The sequence below is a fragment of the Varroa destructor genome, unplaced genomic scaffold (genome assembly GCF_002443255.2).
Source record: "Varroa destructor unplaced genomic scaffold, Vdes_3.0 BEIS01000002.1, whole genome shotgun sequence".
NCBI classification, from domain to species: Eukaryota; Metazoa; Arthropoda; class Arachnida; order Mesostigmata; family Varroidae; genus Varroa; species Varroa destructor.
The window spans coordinates 39670670-39686958 of NW_019211455.1; the positions used below are offsets into that span (position 1 = coordinate 39670670).

Here is a 16289-nt window from a genome sequence, read left to right on the forward strand (position 1 = left end):
AACGTGCATTATTTCCCCGTATTTGGCGACGTACCAGAATCTTAATTGATTTTTAGCAGGTAGCAGGAAAGGTCTACATTGAAAGTGCGATTGTTTACGGTAGCATTTTAGTTTCTAGCTAGATAAATCTACAACTAATCAGCAACTTTATTGAGTATAAAAGACTAATCCGGTACTCACATTAAGATTAGCGGCGTAGCCTAGAACTACATCGGCACCTTTGATACTTCAGTGAGAAGCTTACGTTCGAAAATTTTCTGCGTACAAATTAATTCTGTTTCAGCAAATTAAGCCAGTACATAAAATAACTCAGGATAAACCGGTAAAAGTGATGACAACTACATTCAAAATACTCCCAAACTTCTGTTTCAAAGGCTACTATATTTATATCGTAATATCCTCTAGGCATCTTGATTTATTGTCTAGGCATATTTTAGGACAACTTTAAGGCAGAGATCGAACCGAAATCTACTTTACTGTATAGGCACATTCGTCACAGCACACCGTGTCTTGTTTATATGGCACAGCGCATGCAGACGGTCACTTATTTCTTCGCAAATTCAGCCACACACTTTTCGTTGTGATCATGAAGCTCTCAACTAGCGAAATTCGCTGCTTCTAAGCCTGTATCACACATCGCTGTTGTTGTTTCGCCATCGGTTTCCCGTTCTGATATCGTCATAAAAATATGATCGTTATGAAGGCTTTGTGATGACCATCCCAATGACTATAGCGTGTACCGCAGCGAAACTTCCCTTCAACAATAAACCTACGCGTACATGAGGTACATATTAAAACGAAGACAAAAGACATTCTAAACGAGAATTGCTTCTCTTCAGTGTGCAAAAAGTTGTTCGCTGTTATATTTTTGTATTTTGTCGCGCTGAAAGCGTGCTCACGAAGAATGAAGTCCAGCAATGCTACTACACGAAGTCGTCACATAGAGAGAGGAACATCGTAGCGTACGGCAACGTACCTAGCTAAAAAGAACAAAATTAATGTGGTATCTTGTGTTCTTCACTTTATGTGAGAGGTGACAGAACAGATTGCATAATGTTTACTAAGTAATAACATGACGACCGCAACACGTGTTCTTGGGCCGCTTTTATCCCAGTGAGAATCTCATCGAAATAGATAATATGGCATAGACTATGTTTCAGACTCCAAATTTGGACTTTAGTGCTTAACAAAAACGCGAATATTGGCAAACATATTACTATAGGTACATGTTTTTTTGACCTGCGTGGTCCCTTCTAAAAGAGAGGTTTGTGTTCATGGGTGTCTGCGTGTGTGTATTTGTCTGTCAACAATACGTATAAACAAGCGTATTTTGCAATAGAGACGCTTAATATCAGCAAGATCAGACAGCGAATTTTACAATCTTCCATTGCGCATGGAGTACAGATGAGGAAAACAAATTATACAGGTCGTAACAATTTTTTGTTGTCCGAACGCAGGCTTGCTTATTTCCGCTCGTTAACAGCAAATTATTTGCGAACGAAAAAGTCGTTTTGTTGCGGTTGTCGTGACTGGCGCCGATCTGTCTCATTGAAATTTCAGTTTGTAGGTATCTGATAGACGTCATGATTCACAGAGTGCAGGTTCGGTATCACTATGGATCTGATTTGGTTCCGGAACAGAACATTCGATCTGATCAATATCCGATAATATTTCATTTTTCAATTTTTATTGGACGGTGCTTAGAACAACCGTTATCTATCTACATGTGTATATTGAACTTCGTAGTTACCGGTAAGTTATCCAACGGTTAGACTTTTGCGGTAGGCCCGTGACATACGTGATTAGCTGGTAGCTATTAGAACACCGTAGTAGTAGGAGTGTAGGCTTTTTGCGCATTGCTCTACGCCCAAAAATTGTACAGATTTCATACGGTGGCAATATGATAGCGACACCTACGAAGAGTGAAGAATTAGGTGGTTGATTAGGTAAAAAAAAAAAAAGAAAAGGTGGATCGTAGACACTATCTTTCGGGTTAGAGGATTGTGTACCAACAAACCAGAGAGTTCGAAAACTTGCTCAATATCGCGGCTATTAGCGATAGAGTACTAAACAAAAACTCATAATAACTGTTAATAATTATTTGGGAGTTAGCGAATATTTTTGGGCTCAAATAAGACGCCCTTAATAGATCCCTTCAGCGAAGCTGATATATGTGGTACGTAAAGCCTATAGGTTGTAGCTTCACACTGTTTTAATTTCACTATCGCTAGGCAGAACTGACTCGAGTAACCTTTGCGAGTCTTCACGTTTTTAAGGTTTCGAAAAAATAACGCTCCCGTTAGCGTAGACTCTGCCGCACGAATTCTGTAGTCATGTATCTGTATTCGAGAAGGTCAGAAAATATTCAATAAAGATTTTGAGGCTGCTTTACTTCCAAGTATTTCAGATATCTCAGATAATCTATAGGAATTACCAGCACTGTGCAAGCGTTATCAGCAAATCAGTGATATTTCATATATATATTCCATATAAATATGTATTTCTATCCTATTATTTTTAAGAAAGACGTTCGCTGCGATAGAACAAATGCTTTTCAGGAAAGTTCTTTGCAAAAGAAACCGAGCGCTTTATTCCCCCGACTGCGGCAAGTGTGATTTTTTTGTCCAGTATGAACCTATCTCACCTAAATAGAGCATTTCTGTTAGGAAAGTGACAGAAGCGGTACCAATTCTGAACGACTATTGATTTAAAGCAGAAGGCTTTAGGCGCAATGAGGATATTAGTAACTATAGAAACTTTCCGTGGAATATTGAGGAGGCTCTGTTCAACACAACATTGTAAGTATGATTGAATTCGATGTTTGGATACATAGCTGAGTATATAGGTCAATAGGACTTGTTAATCCTGAACTTTAAGGAAATCAAAAAAAAGTTACATTGTTGAATGCTTATGAGTGTACCTTACGCTAGTAATATTTTTGAGAAAAATTCAGTAGGTCATCATCAATGTAAGTGCAAGGCCAAGTGCCTATATACGATATTAGCCTTTTTCTTCTTGCAGAGAATTCTCCTTCTAGTTTGCGATTTTAGTCAGTGAGTTGTTTCATACAGAGCTAGTATTAGGTTCGTTACCGGTTTCACTAATTGCATGCCTTCCTGACGAGTGAAGTACACACTAACCAGCTTTTTATAAAGTATTATTTTCGAAATTAAAAAAGCTTGACAAAAATATCCGCAACTTTGTAACACTATGCGGTAATATATTTGTTATTAATGTTCAAATGCTTTAAAAGCTGACTGTTTGCCCTACCATAAAATGGTCGTTTCAATGTTTGTTTATGTACCGCTAAGCTGCAGCTTACCAAATCTTGTTGAAGATGATTATGATTTTCAACCTCTTTTACGTCTATTATAATCAAAATATTTACCTAGAATACGGCGGTACATGAAAAATTCGTCAAGAAACCAATTCCTATCAAGAACAATCATTCCCGACAAAATTTCAGTACCGTTTGCACAGCAAAATACGAGAGGTGTGACATAGTCCACTAGAAAAATCACGATCACCCCAAGTAGCACGAAAAAAGACTCACGTAAATACTTGATACGATCGCGACAGGAACGAGTGACGAGAATACACAACGTCGTTATTTTCACCTTCCACGCTGACGTGGTATGGGCGTACAAACGAACTCCCCTTCACCCCAACAATGATGTTAGAGCTAAAACGATAGAGATCTCGAAGCGTAGTTAGCTAAGACATTTTGCTTAGATATCGCGGCCAGCAGGCATTACGCGTTTTGCTGAACGAACATTTGAAGGATCGTCGAATCTAGTCACGTAAAAAACGCAGCGTTGGGTGAAGACAACAGTTGATATGGCAGATTCTGGCCAACGGAAGTGTTAAGGCGCTACCTATGATCGATTGCGGCGCAGGTAACAAAAAAAATTTAAATAATATTAGTTAAAAATCTTCAATTTAAATTAGTTTAAAAAATAGTTGCATCAAAACTACTTTAATTTTATCCGATTCCAAATGAAAATTGTCATTGATTGTGACTGGAAAAAAAATCGAGCGTTTTAAATTCTCTATCGAGCTGCGCCACGACTCTTGTGATATGCAAGCCTATTCATTGTAATCTATCTGAATTTCTTAGTGTACATGTAGTGAATAGAAAATTAATTTCAGGCCTCGGGATAAGTTTTGTTCCGATATTTGACGTAAATGGGGTTTTGTTGGGTTATAGCATATGTAAACTGATGCTTAGTAAGCCCCCCAGAATTATTAGTCCGCAACCCTTGTCAACACCGAATCAGGCGCGGTCAGTTAAAAAAATTAATCAAAAATTTTAAATGCCATGTGGAAACAATCCAGTATAGAATAGAATAAAATTTTCCTTTTGAAGTGTTTGTTTTTACAAAAAAAATCCTATTTATTAAAGAACTCCGTAGTCACCAACCTTATACGGCGATCGATTCATAGCTTTACAATGCCAACTTTGAACGTGCTCCCTCCGGTGGATGAGCTCCCGAAACTTGATTTTGTGAGCTTTAACGTCGTTGAGCTCTGTCTAATCTAATGAATACGAAGCTTGCAAAAAAACAGAAATTTTCCGGCTCTGATCAAGCCAACAATCGAATATAATGTACATAGAAACTTCTGTCACAACCCGTTTTTCGTCATTTGGAATTGAACCCGCAGAAAAACGACGCACGGTAAACCGCATGCATTGATTCTGGCGTCTGCAAAAAAAAATGGGTGCCACGAACTATTTCACTAACGGTTTTACTCCCCCAGATAAAGTTACTTTTTTTTGCAGAAATATAGTAACATGCGCTGGCAACAGTGGATAGCTTGCCGATCTTGGTCCGACCATGGGGGTCGACTCTCGTTATTTAGGGTCAAGTTCAAAGATCAACTATAGAGGAATCGTGTCAACCTGGTCGTTCCACCAGAGAACGGGTACTAGAATAATTCGAAGATTCTCTTCACCCCCACTGCCTGTGCTTGGAATATTACTGTCGATGCTGCGCCGCCATTGATGTGGCTTGTGGATTAGATGATGTTAATGATGATGCAGGCTCAGTCCTAAGGGTCTCATCTGCTTCGAATTGTTGGCGGCGACCGAAGTGTTATCTCGACCCTGCTTGGGATAGCGTCTTCGTACGTCCGTTTGGACAGGTATATTCACATAAAAATCGCTAGTTATCATTAAGATGCCTGCGCCTGCGATCAAATGATGTCTTAGACGTTCGTCGATTCCACCAGATGAATATGTGGGAACGAATTGAGTACGTGAATACCCAATTTCCTGCACCGGCATTGTACAAGGCATCATTCTTTAGGGGAACGTTAGAGCAGTGGTAAGGAAGCTAGGCAGTTAGTTTGGCGAGATAAAAGTCCATATCTTGCCAAAGGAGTTCCGTTTTTTAATTGGATCAAATGGTATTTTAGAATACAGGACAGAGAAGCTAACACGACCGTGATCAGTTCACACACATACAACGAATAACATAGAAAAATAGATCTGCTTGTTTGTATGAAGATTTATTGGCCTTCGATTAGGTGATTGAATGAGACAAACAACAGTGGCCATCTGTGCTGCGTAAAGTTCTGGGGTTATTGATGGGATAGTTTTGCACACCATGTTACACCCTCCTTCCCCGAAGTGACTTTTCTTTTCGTGAAGAAAAGACAATTCTAGATCAAACGCCTAGATAGATATGCGAGTGAGTGTTTGTGTAGGACCAATAAGGTGTAGGCTAAAGTGGCCAATGAAATTAGGCCGCTACTTGTATTGCTTATGATGTGATGAAGTGAATGGTATTATTGTCTGCCGTTATTACTCCAGATTAAAGATTATGGAAAGTTAGAATAAAGTTTTCCAATGAAGCGATGGAGGAACTTGCACGTTGCCTGCCATTGGCGTAGTAACGTCTATCTGTATATAAATTCAAGCTGTCTGCTATGTTTCGCTAGCAGACGAATTGTAATCACAGTTACAACTAAAAGTATTATAACAAATTATACGTAGCAAGAAACACGTTTCACAGATAATCGGTAGTAAAATTTTATTGGAAGTTTACGGAATTGTTTTATCGAGGCAGTATAAATTATCTAACGCATAGTTTTACCACTTCTATAGGCTTCGCAGCATAGATACCAGCGCTTATTTTGTTGTTGTAATACGTTTTGTTGAATCCGATAAAGTTGTAACTTTATCCGCGGATAGAAGAGTTATAAAAGTGAAAGGTTTCAGTTTATTCAATCGTTTATTTTATTGGCCGTTTGTACTTGGATTTACGAAAGATTGTTGACGAAAAAGATAGTAAATTAGTCCCATGCGGCATGAAAGCTATACTGTTAATCGTAAAGCAATTTATATACAAAGCGAAAAGGTAGCTAGCTAGCTAGCTAGCTTTTATACACGAATCAATAGAGAAAATAGATGTGATCATATTTAGTATCTGCTATTAAAGGGGGTCCTAGCTATTTATACTGCTCAATTCCGACATGATTTTAGAACCTTCTGCCGATTCGCACCTCTAAACGTAGCCCACGATCCGTTTGAATCAGGCCATCTTTAGGATTGAACAAAAGGAGCCCTTTGTAATTACGCTATAATGGCAATTTACGTCGCTTTTAACACGCAATCATATCGTTATACCCAAATAGAGGTAAATTCCACGATCGCCTAACGCGTATTTCATTGTGCGACGAAAGCATCTAATAAGTAGTGTTGCAGAAGTTGTTGTTGTTACCGTTTCGTCTTCATTTCTTTGAAGATACGACTGTGACGTCGAGCACTCCAGCTTTGACATCGGTGGCGTGACGAAATTCAGCCGCCTCCGCCATCATCATTGGCGCTGCTGCTGCTGCTGCTGCTGCTGCTGCTGCTGCTGATAGCGTAGCCAGCGCAAAAATGCCACTGTATTCACGATCATCGTCATTATCAGTGACGACAGATTTACCCTTTATGCCGTCAGCGTGCTCCCGTGAAATGTCGGCTCTGAGTCGATGTGTTATTGATCATCGTAAAACACGATAGAGTAAAAGAATTGAATAACCTTGGCCAACATTTGGCATTATTGAGCCGTTACGGAATGATAATGACACAGTTCGTTTACGACTGACAGGCTTCATTTGCTCCGCACAGACGGTCTCAATTGAGCCTGATCGATGCTATCAGCGATAGTTAGAAACGTATCAACGTGCCTTTATTCAGTCATGTCAGTGTTCTGGTCTTCATTAAAGACGTCAAACCACCGCGATAACTGATAGGTGTTCATGTTAATAATAAAGAGCTTTTCTGAGCAAGAATGAAGTTTCATACATTGAAATCACTGGCTTCACGCAAGGCTATGAGACTGAGAGAATCATTTGCCACGGAATTATGATCGAGTTATTGTAGATATGTGAAATCTGACGTTAATAACAGGCCAACTACGAACAAATTCACGAACAGCAACAACAGAGCGAATCGATCAGGGACAAGACTGACGCCGTACATTTACTATCGGGGCAAGGCAGAGCGTAAAGGAGCCAGTTTTCTAGTTATTTTTATCCTAATATGAATCGTAAACTTGTCAGCGCTACAATGATCTTCGTAGATTTTTGCAAAGACATTATCTCATTTGCCCAGTAGAAGGTGAGCTTTCGCTTAGACGTGCTGAGACGCTTTCGGACGCCGCTGCCAAACCAGAACACATATCGAACTAAGCAAATGCAAAATTCTAGATAGAGCTAACTGATCGCAAATCAATTACTTAAGTAGACGATACATCGTGGGGTAAGAGCTAATGTTATTTATCTTCAATGAGAAGTTTTGTAGAATTCAGCGGGCACGTCCAAGAAGATCCAACAATCACTGACGGTAACTTTAACTATCTCAAGCTACACCGTTCTACCACCTTCTATAGGCTAGACAGGTCGGTGTTGACATTTGAGCTTGCGAGTGTACTGCCAGTAACAAATAGAACCTATAATTTTAATATTTAATGTCACAAAGCTTCACAAGCAATTATTTATGTAGACACGTTCGTCTTCGACTCAGCGCCAAACAAGCGTGTGTTATTTTGTTTGTTTTCTACGAGCTAAAAACTAGTTTTTTTTAGCCCTATAGCCTAATAATTTTCACCAATCTGTAGTTATTATAGAAATATGTAATTTATCTCGCATCGTTGAGATAAATTGTTTGAAAAGTAAAAAAAAAAAGTTTTCGTAGAAACTAATGCCTATTACGAGCATTACACTGCAGCTCCTTGTTGCGATTCGCTCTAGCTACTATCTTCTCAATTGTTTTTTCAGTCTCTTGGAACTTGTAAGGGACCTTATGTTCACATATCCTTAATATAGTACTATATATGTCGCACGAGGTTATTATATTGTAACAAAACATAATTTGCCATGTTTAATCAACGAAAGTAATCAGCATCGGTAACGATCATGGGAGCTTTCCATATTTTTTACAATATTGGATATTAAAGAAAACGCGTCCTTATTTACAATTACTATTGTACTTTAGTTTGATAACTTCATGCATAACAATACGAAACATATATATTTTGGCAAGTATTACTTTTTTCATGCTGATCTGGCAGCCAGGCAAAATGCAAAAGAGGTCTTCTCCGAACATTTTGTGAAGCTTATCGCTACTAGGAGTCTCCCTTAGAAGAATTAAGCACGCTAGGAGAGTTTGCTGCTGACAGTTAAACATGAAAGTCAGGGAATGGCCTAAAGCGCGCGTCCTGCAGACCTTGCTTTTAGTGGCCACGTAATAAATGCTCACTATGTAGCAATCATTTATGTCCTCGTTACAACATTTCTAGAAAGCAAATCATTCAAGTCCAGCTTGAATAGACCCAGGCGTGCGTACACCTTTCATAATGCCGCAAAAAATCTACTTTGAGTTGTTTTCGCTGTTGTTATAAGAATCAGCAAACAAATAGATCGTTCCTTATTATCTAGGAAGAAGTGCATCGCCGCTATCCTCGTATTTTACCTGATGCGCCTAAAGTGTTGTATAGACATAGTCATTACTCGACCAGCGTAAACCTTCTGTGATACATGATAATTTAATGCTTGTCGCTATGCCATTTTTCACACAGGTACAAACACAGACTTCCACACACAACACGTCTGTAACGTAAAGAAAAACCCATGTTACGTATTGCGTAAGTACCGACTGTGCGTATCTTGTTCACGTCAGCAATTGCGATAGCTTTTGCTGCAGACATAATTGTATGGTATTGATTTCTTTGTTGGGTTTTTCGTTCTTTTTTTTCGCCCCAGTTGACGAAGTCTGTTGAACCGACTATTGCTCTGTATAAGCGTGTTGAAGTTTAGTGGGCGGCACGGGAAGTCTGGGCTGGCTAATTTTCGCGACGCCATGCGCCAGGTTAACCATCGCCCGTGGAAAATCTAGCGATTCTTCCGCCGGATTGGACGAAACTTCTGAACGTCCGCCAGGGCACTGATGCTTTCCTCGTGCACGAATCGATCCACCCGAACTGATACTGTGAATGCTTACAGCTCATCTGTCGTCCCATGACGTAATATGTCAGAATGGCAACCGTTACGGATTGAACGGCAGCGGTCGAAGCAGTAACAATAGCGGCTTTAGATAATATCTGACGATTAGAGTCGCTTCTGTTTCCAAATCAGACCCGGCGGACTCTGACAATGAACACCGCCCAAATCAATAGTCGGAGACCAATCTGAACCCAAAAGAAAAGACCGCTTCAGTAACTCTAGGGATATTTTGAAGTAAATATGTAATCGAGAAAAATCGAGCTGAAAGTTTTCTTCAATTTCAAGCTTAACCGCTGAGACGTGGAACAGTTTCAGAAGCGACGAAACAATGGAAGGGGAATCTACGACAGGTCGAATATGTTATGATTATTACGTAAAGTGATAAATTTATTTATTTTGAAGATTGATTAGATACAGTACATTTTCTGAGACGTCCAATTATGCAGACTCCACCTGTATGAAACTTGACTTGTGTTTATATTTGATGACCTATTTTTTTTTTATAAAAATAAGTTATCCCTGTTGGGAAAACTTATTTTTGTATTATATAATTGTTGGGAGAAAATAGCGATCCCTGGTTTTCTCAACCAGAGGTTTGAATATCCAAGCCGCCTTACCGTATCGTTGTTTTACACACATGCAGACCATTATTTGGCTCCTTGTTTCCGCTATTGATACCTGTTGAACAAGTTAATTTTAGCAGGCCTGTTTAAATTATATTGCAGTTATACTAATAGTAAACTTGCGCGATAGAAGCATAATATATAGGTGAAAAAAGAAAGTTGGCTAGCCTTTTGTGATTAGTCGAGAACTGACCTCAGTGATATGTCCTGTGACTCGTTTGTTTGTCACGAGGTTGGTTCGGCATGCAGCCGGTTAATAAGTCTGCGTAGGGTCACTTCGGAAATGGTAGATGTAAGAGTATAACTGACAAATGCTAAAAAGTCACAGACTGCTGATATCGAATACAAATTATTGATTATATGTATACATGGTATAAATGGCTTTATCAGCATGAGCGATTCTGGCAATAGCGGCAGTTGGCTGGCCTGCAACATTAAGCCGCGGAGTCGAGCCGAAAGCAGGCCTTTAAAACGAGCCAGAGTAGCTAATCGCGGCTGTCGAGGAAAACAGTCGCCACCGGCTTAAAGGGACAGCCGTCTATATCCACCTCCGAGTAGTATGACGGAGTGCAGAAGGGGCTGGCGAGGGACCGAAGCAGGGGGTTCGGCATGAACGAGCTGAACGTTGCCGAACCGCAGGGGATTCTTGGAAGGGGTGATATGCACACTGCTGTATGACTATACTATATACATGGCGCAAAATGTCACTCACTGGATGGTGAGCACGTTTACATGCAATTGAGCATTTGGATACCTTTACTCCCAACAGATGCTCATTAAGACATACGATGGCCGTGCCATTCTAGACAGAATAGCTTAGATGATAAAGCTGAAGGTAGCTGATTAAAAAGCATGAGCACATATGTCGAATCGATATTGAACCCTTTTCGTGAATTTTAAACAATAAATTCCATTTTAAATGAATAAAATATCGAAACAAAACGAATTAAAATATCTATCTCAACGAAGCGAGTGTCGCTCTCGTACGAATCCGTGTGAAGCAATTGATACCTTTTTGTCAATCAGATACTTAGTAGTGCTAATTTATACCCTCATGTGTTATTCAGTAAGATCAGGGTACAATCTCAGGCCAAACAGACATAAACATAAATAAACACTAATGGCATCGATGCGTATATTCGTCTTTTTAGCTTTATCATTACGTTGCAGAATGCGCAAGCGTAGGGCATAAAAACCCTAATGAGCTCTTTGTCTAATAAAGTAAGCCAAAGCCCTTTTCAGAGCGTAAATTTTCCCACCGTATAAAATGACATGTTTATAATTGTAACTTACTTATATTGCTATGCGACGTTGTTTACCCCATATAAAACCAAGAACGGATATTTACAGGTGCAAGAGGAATTCCTTGTAACTATGAAATGTGTTAATGGTATTATGTTCATTTACTGTGATTTTTGAGTGCAACATACCACAGACAATTAAAATTTAGTAATACAATTATAGAAATTTGGTCATAGCCCTGCAACCCACATTATAATAATATCGACCGAGTTGGAATAATGCAGGATCTAAACTGTCGAAATAGTCGTCCTTCTAAAATGGCGTAAGTACAAAGGCTTACTCAACGCCTTGTTTGGATAATCAGCGGCTGACAATCTAGATCTAACTAGAAATTGTACTAATGATGGAAATATATACGATGACTTGGAACTAGTCATATGGTTATCGTTTAAATATTAAGGGCACAGTCTTAAACTGCAATTTTACCCTAAGTGTTCTAAGTTATTGCGATTCTTCCCTTTAATCAAGAAACATTTCCTCTAAACAGCAATAGGTAACTTCTTATCGTAACTCTATTTTCGACACACGGTCAACCCACGAATATCAATTTGAAACAATGTCGCACCCAATTCACAGATACTTCCTCGTGATTCTCCCTCAAACCGCATATAACGATCATACAGCGACTGCGGTATAAGCCTGGCAGACTTCTCGGTCATTTAAATCGGTCACCATCACATCGGCATATGTACGACCATTCGCTTATTTTCATACGTGAACCCAACGTACGAATTCCTCAGATGACCTTCGTTTGCTCTCTCATAGCCAAGCCCGATCAAGCCCAACAGGGACGACAGAAACCCATCAGACCCTACTGAAACGTTCCAGTAACCCACAAAAAGACAAATGAATGCAAAACACATGACAGACAATTCGTAGACAACAGCAAAACCCCCATTCTTGATTCATGTCGATGGGGTCAAGGACATAGGCCGCCGAATGAGACGACGCCCTCACATTCATCACTGCAGACGCACAGTGAAATTCAAAAGCTGCGAAACCCAATATCGTTTTTGTCCACTCCTTAAAAATAACCCGAATAACCCGAAATGAGCCGAATAGTTATAGTACAAACTGACCGACCCCACATCATCCACATTCGTAGAAGCAGTTGCGTTTCCCTTAACCTAGTTGTTTTTACCTGCGAAAAAGTGCCGAACGGACGCCTACTCCTTCTGGCACATTTCTTTCTAGAAATGCCGATTACCTGCGCCTAGTAGTAGTCGCTTGCGGCGAGATGGCAGTGCCACCGCGCAATCATTTATTTCCCTTTTGATCTAACAGTGTTTGGCAGTTGTTGAACAACAGTTTAGACTATTGACAAACGCTCCTAATTCAACTTCTACACACGGGACAACCAGGCTAGGACATAGGACTCCACACTCTGGCCCCTCCTCGGCCTTTAAGCGAAACCCTCAAGAAACGCGACCTTGTTTGAACTCCAGACAAAAAGTAAAGTGGTTAGGTTGCCGCCGATCAAGCTTTGTTTGTTGCATAGGCAATCTGTAAACAAGCGTATTGAAGGAGAGGGGTGATACTCGCAACAGAGAGAACATGATACAGAGATAACGTGAAATACAAGCTACCGTACTGTAGAGTGATTTATTTGTCTGATACAGTAAAACTTTGGTGGGGTGACACGATGGCCTGGTGCACCCTGCCGATTCTGGGCAACTGTCCTTCGAGGCCTTTCTCGTCAATAGTTTACCGAAGATAGGAGGTCGGTGTGATTATAGCACAGGCGCTGACCAGAGCGGACATTAGCACCCCAGAATTATTATCGACCTTGTCTGGCTCAACTGGGAGCGGCATGTACTGGTGGACAATTGTACCAGATTCTGGTCACACCTCAGATTAGCGTCACGGCACACACACACATGTCTTAGTATAAACGAACGTGGTGCAATCTATAGCACCCCGAGTTTGTACGGTGGTCCGATACAGGTGACGGCAATACCAGATTGACTAAATGATTCTTTTCGTTTTCATTCAGATCATGAGAAATCGCCTAAAACATTAATTCGTCACGATAGAGGAGCAGCGGTCGGTCTAGAACCGTTAGCTTTCTATGCTTTGTTTTTTCAGAGTTTTTAACCATTCGGTTAAAAAAACAACGGTTTGTCAGTTAGGTTGGTTAGGTGAAGAAGGAAAACGGGATATGTTTGTTGGTCAGTTAGTTACTGATGTAGCACGGGGTAATTCTTGCCGGAATCGACCTCTACAGTCATTATGATGCAAAGCACGTATCTCGCAATTTCTGTCAAATATAGAAAAACGTTTTAAAAAACAACTTGTATTTATACAGCTTGTCTAGCATACATCGTGGTGTGTTTTAAACTTTTTTGCAATGTTTCAAAAAAACCAAGCCAAAAACAAGTTTATCTCAAGACAATTAAAATAGATTCTATATGAGAAAGGGAGCACATGTCTTGAGATGATACATTGAGCGCTTAAATCCAAAAACACAGCTTCGCTAACTATCCATAAGCGTAAGTGATTATCTAGTAAAAACTAAATAAAAATTTAGTAATAATAAGAGGTAAAATACAATTGTCAAAATACAAAAAGTCCCTACAAAATTTACGTCATGTAACACTCGTTTACAGCCACATAAAACATTTCATACCTTCATATAGCTTTGTGCTGAATAAAATGAAGGATAATATAGATACGAATTATATACGCATATACACAACCAAAATAAAACGATATATCATCAACCCTCAGAGTTTAACTCCATCGGCGGCCCGTAAGAACAATTAACAATCGTTATATACTAAGAAAGATTGCCCGCAATTAGTAAATATATTATCGCCTGTGTTCCTCTGCATTCCTGCTGCCATGATGAGCTGAGTCGCTAAAAGCGGAACTTTTATGACAATTCTCTCACCCAGCGAACAGTTCCATGTACTAGGAGTTCGGCATGCTATGCCTCTCTATGCGAGGTCTGTCCCGGAAGCGCAAAGGGCTTAGCCAGCCGTCTTCTGCTACATCCCGCGGTACGTCCTCTACAGAACAAGATAGATGCACTTTCAGGCATAGGGCAGATTCTGTTCAGGGACGTAGCACCTTAATTACTAGCCACACATTGACGGAGTCCACTATATATATTGCACAAATGTATGATTACTTTATAGTTAACAAAACGTAAAAATTGACATCTTCCTATTATTTAACCAGCTTTATTTAACCAAGGCCGTAGCGTATATATGACGCTGATTTGATGTTTATAAATATATGACTGTATATAAATTATCCGAATTTGTCTTTAGTGAACGGGTTCACAGTCTCAAGCATGCGCGTTTATTCAATAAATTCACATGACATAGAAGAGCATTGATCACAAATCATACGATATATTCCAAGTAGTATGATTTATGATTTCAATCATCAGCAATATTCTCTATTTTTAGCATCAAGCGTCCATACATGGGACCATAATTAGCACATAACTTATACCATATATATATATATATATACAAAGCTAAGTACGATCAGCTCGATTTACCAAATCGAAATCCATCATGGGCAATCGAATCAGTCTGATCGATATCAGCAAGCTTCAGGCATTTTTTCATTCACTAATCTCAATTAATCCCTATATGACCAGTTCGCTCATCCCAGAAAGATTCAGATACATCTCTACTATCAAAGTCGAACAGCACGAAACATTTCTATAAGATCTTACTGCTGTGAAAACAGGCATAAGTGAAAAATATATCAATAACGAATCAAAAATTGAGCATTTCATGAGCCAATCATCCGCATTTCCCTATTTGAGGCACAAACTCTGTGCTAACAATATACGCTGCTAATATGAACACGATTTTCTATCTTATCTGAAGTTACTAGGTCAGATTAATGCCCTTCCTCGAGCCCACACGACATATATAGCTCAGGAGGACACTTATGCACCTCTAAGCCACCCCGAACGTGCCGTAAATCAAGCTACATGTAGCGATGCAAAAATCCCCTTATTCATACTTCATTATGCCAGCGATCTGGCTCACCAATGTTGGCTTTCACTCGCTGATTGTTTGACCCCGTTGCAGTCGAATGGAGGTAGAAATCGCATCCCAGTTTGCTAGTCTCCCCCTTTAACACTCCCCAGGGAGTTGTACGGCGTTCAGACGACGTAATAAAGTAGAATGACTGGCCGATGGCGTAACGTGAGAGTATTCGGGTGCAATTCAGAATCAAAAGGCTAGCCCACGTAAAAATCGGAGATGGGCTTGTGTATACTAATAGACAAGGTGCGCTAATATAGCGACGTACTGCTCCCAAATAGAACTGTCGTACGACAACTTCGTTAGCCAGCCACCCGATTATGCTCTTCAGGCCAATTTTTGGATTTTTTGACCTATTTGATGTTGAGTTCTGCCGGCTGAGTTCTGCATAACTTGATACTTGTTACCCTGTCGCGTGTGGTAGAAAAAAATGACAACGTAGCGGTAACCTATTATTCATACGAGAAAAGAAAAGATAGGGGAAACATCAATCATAAGCACTCGTCACTTGTCAACAGCGCTCTGTTTGCAGGACGACTCCATAATAAAATCTAATGTATTTTTTATACCCACTAAGATTGGCAAGAAATCTAGTCCCAATAATCTTCATCTAAACGGCGGCAGTCACGATCTAGCTAAACAACAAATATATCGACTGCTCACATAGCTGTAATTATAACCCATATATGGACGCTAGATTAACGTGATGCCTGATACGTTTGCGTCGGCACTGATATTAACTGTGCGGATATGACTGAAAATGGATACTACATTTTCGCCTCTGATCGGAAAATTCTGTCAGAAGTGAATGTTGACATCATTTGTTTTTTCTGTTGAATAGCAGTCAAAGTTCCGTAGGGCGCTG

The 16289-nt window shown here is 39.9% G+C and overlaps 1 protein-coding gene across 1 annotated transcript in view; it reads right to left on the reverse strand.

Moving 5' to 3' along the window:
• LOC111245446 (uncharacterized) overlaps nucleotides 1-16289 on the reverse strand; it is a 66235-nt gene that overhangs the window by 32033 nt on the left and 17913 nt on the right. The window lies entirely within an intron of this gene.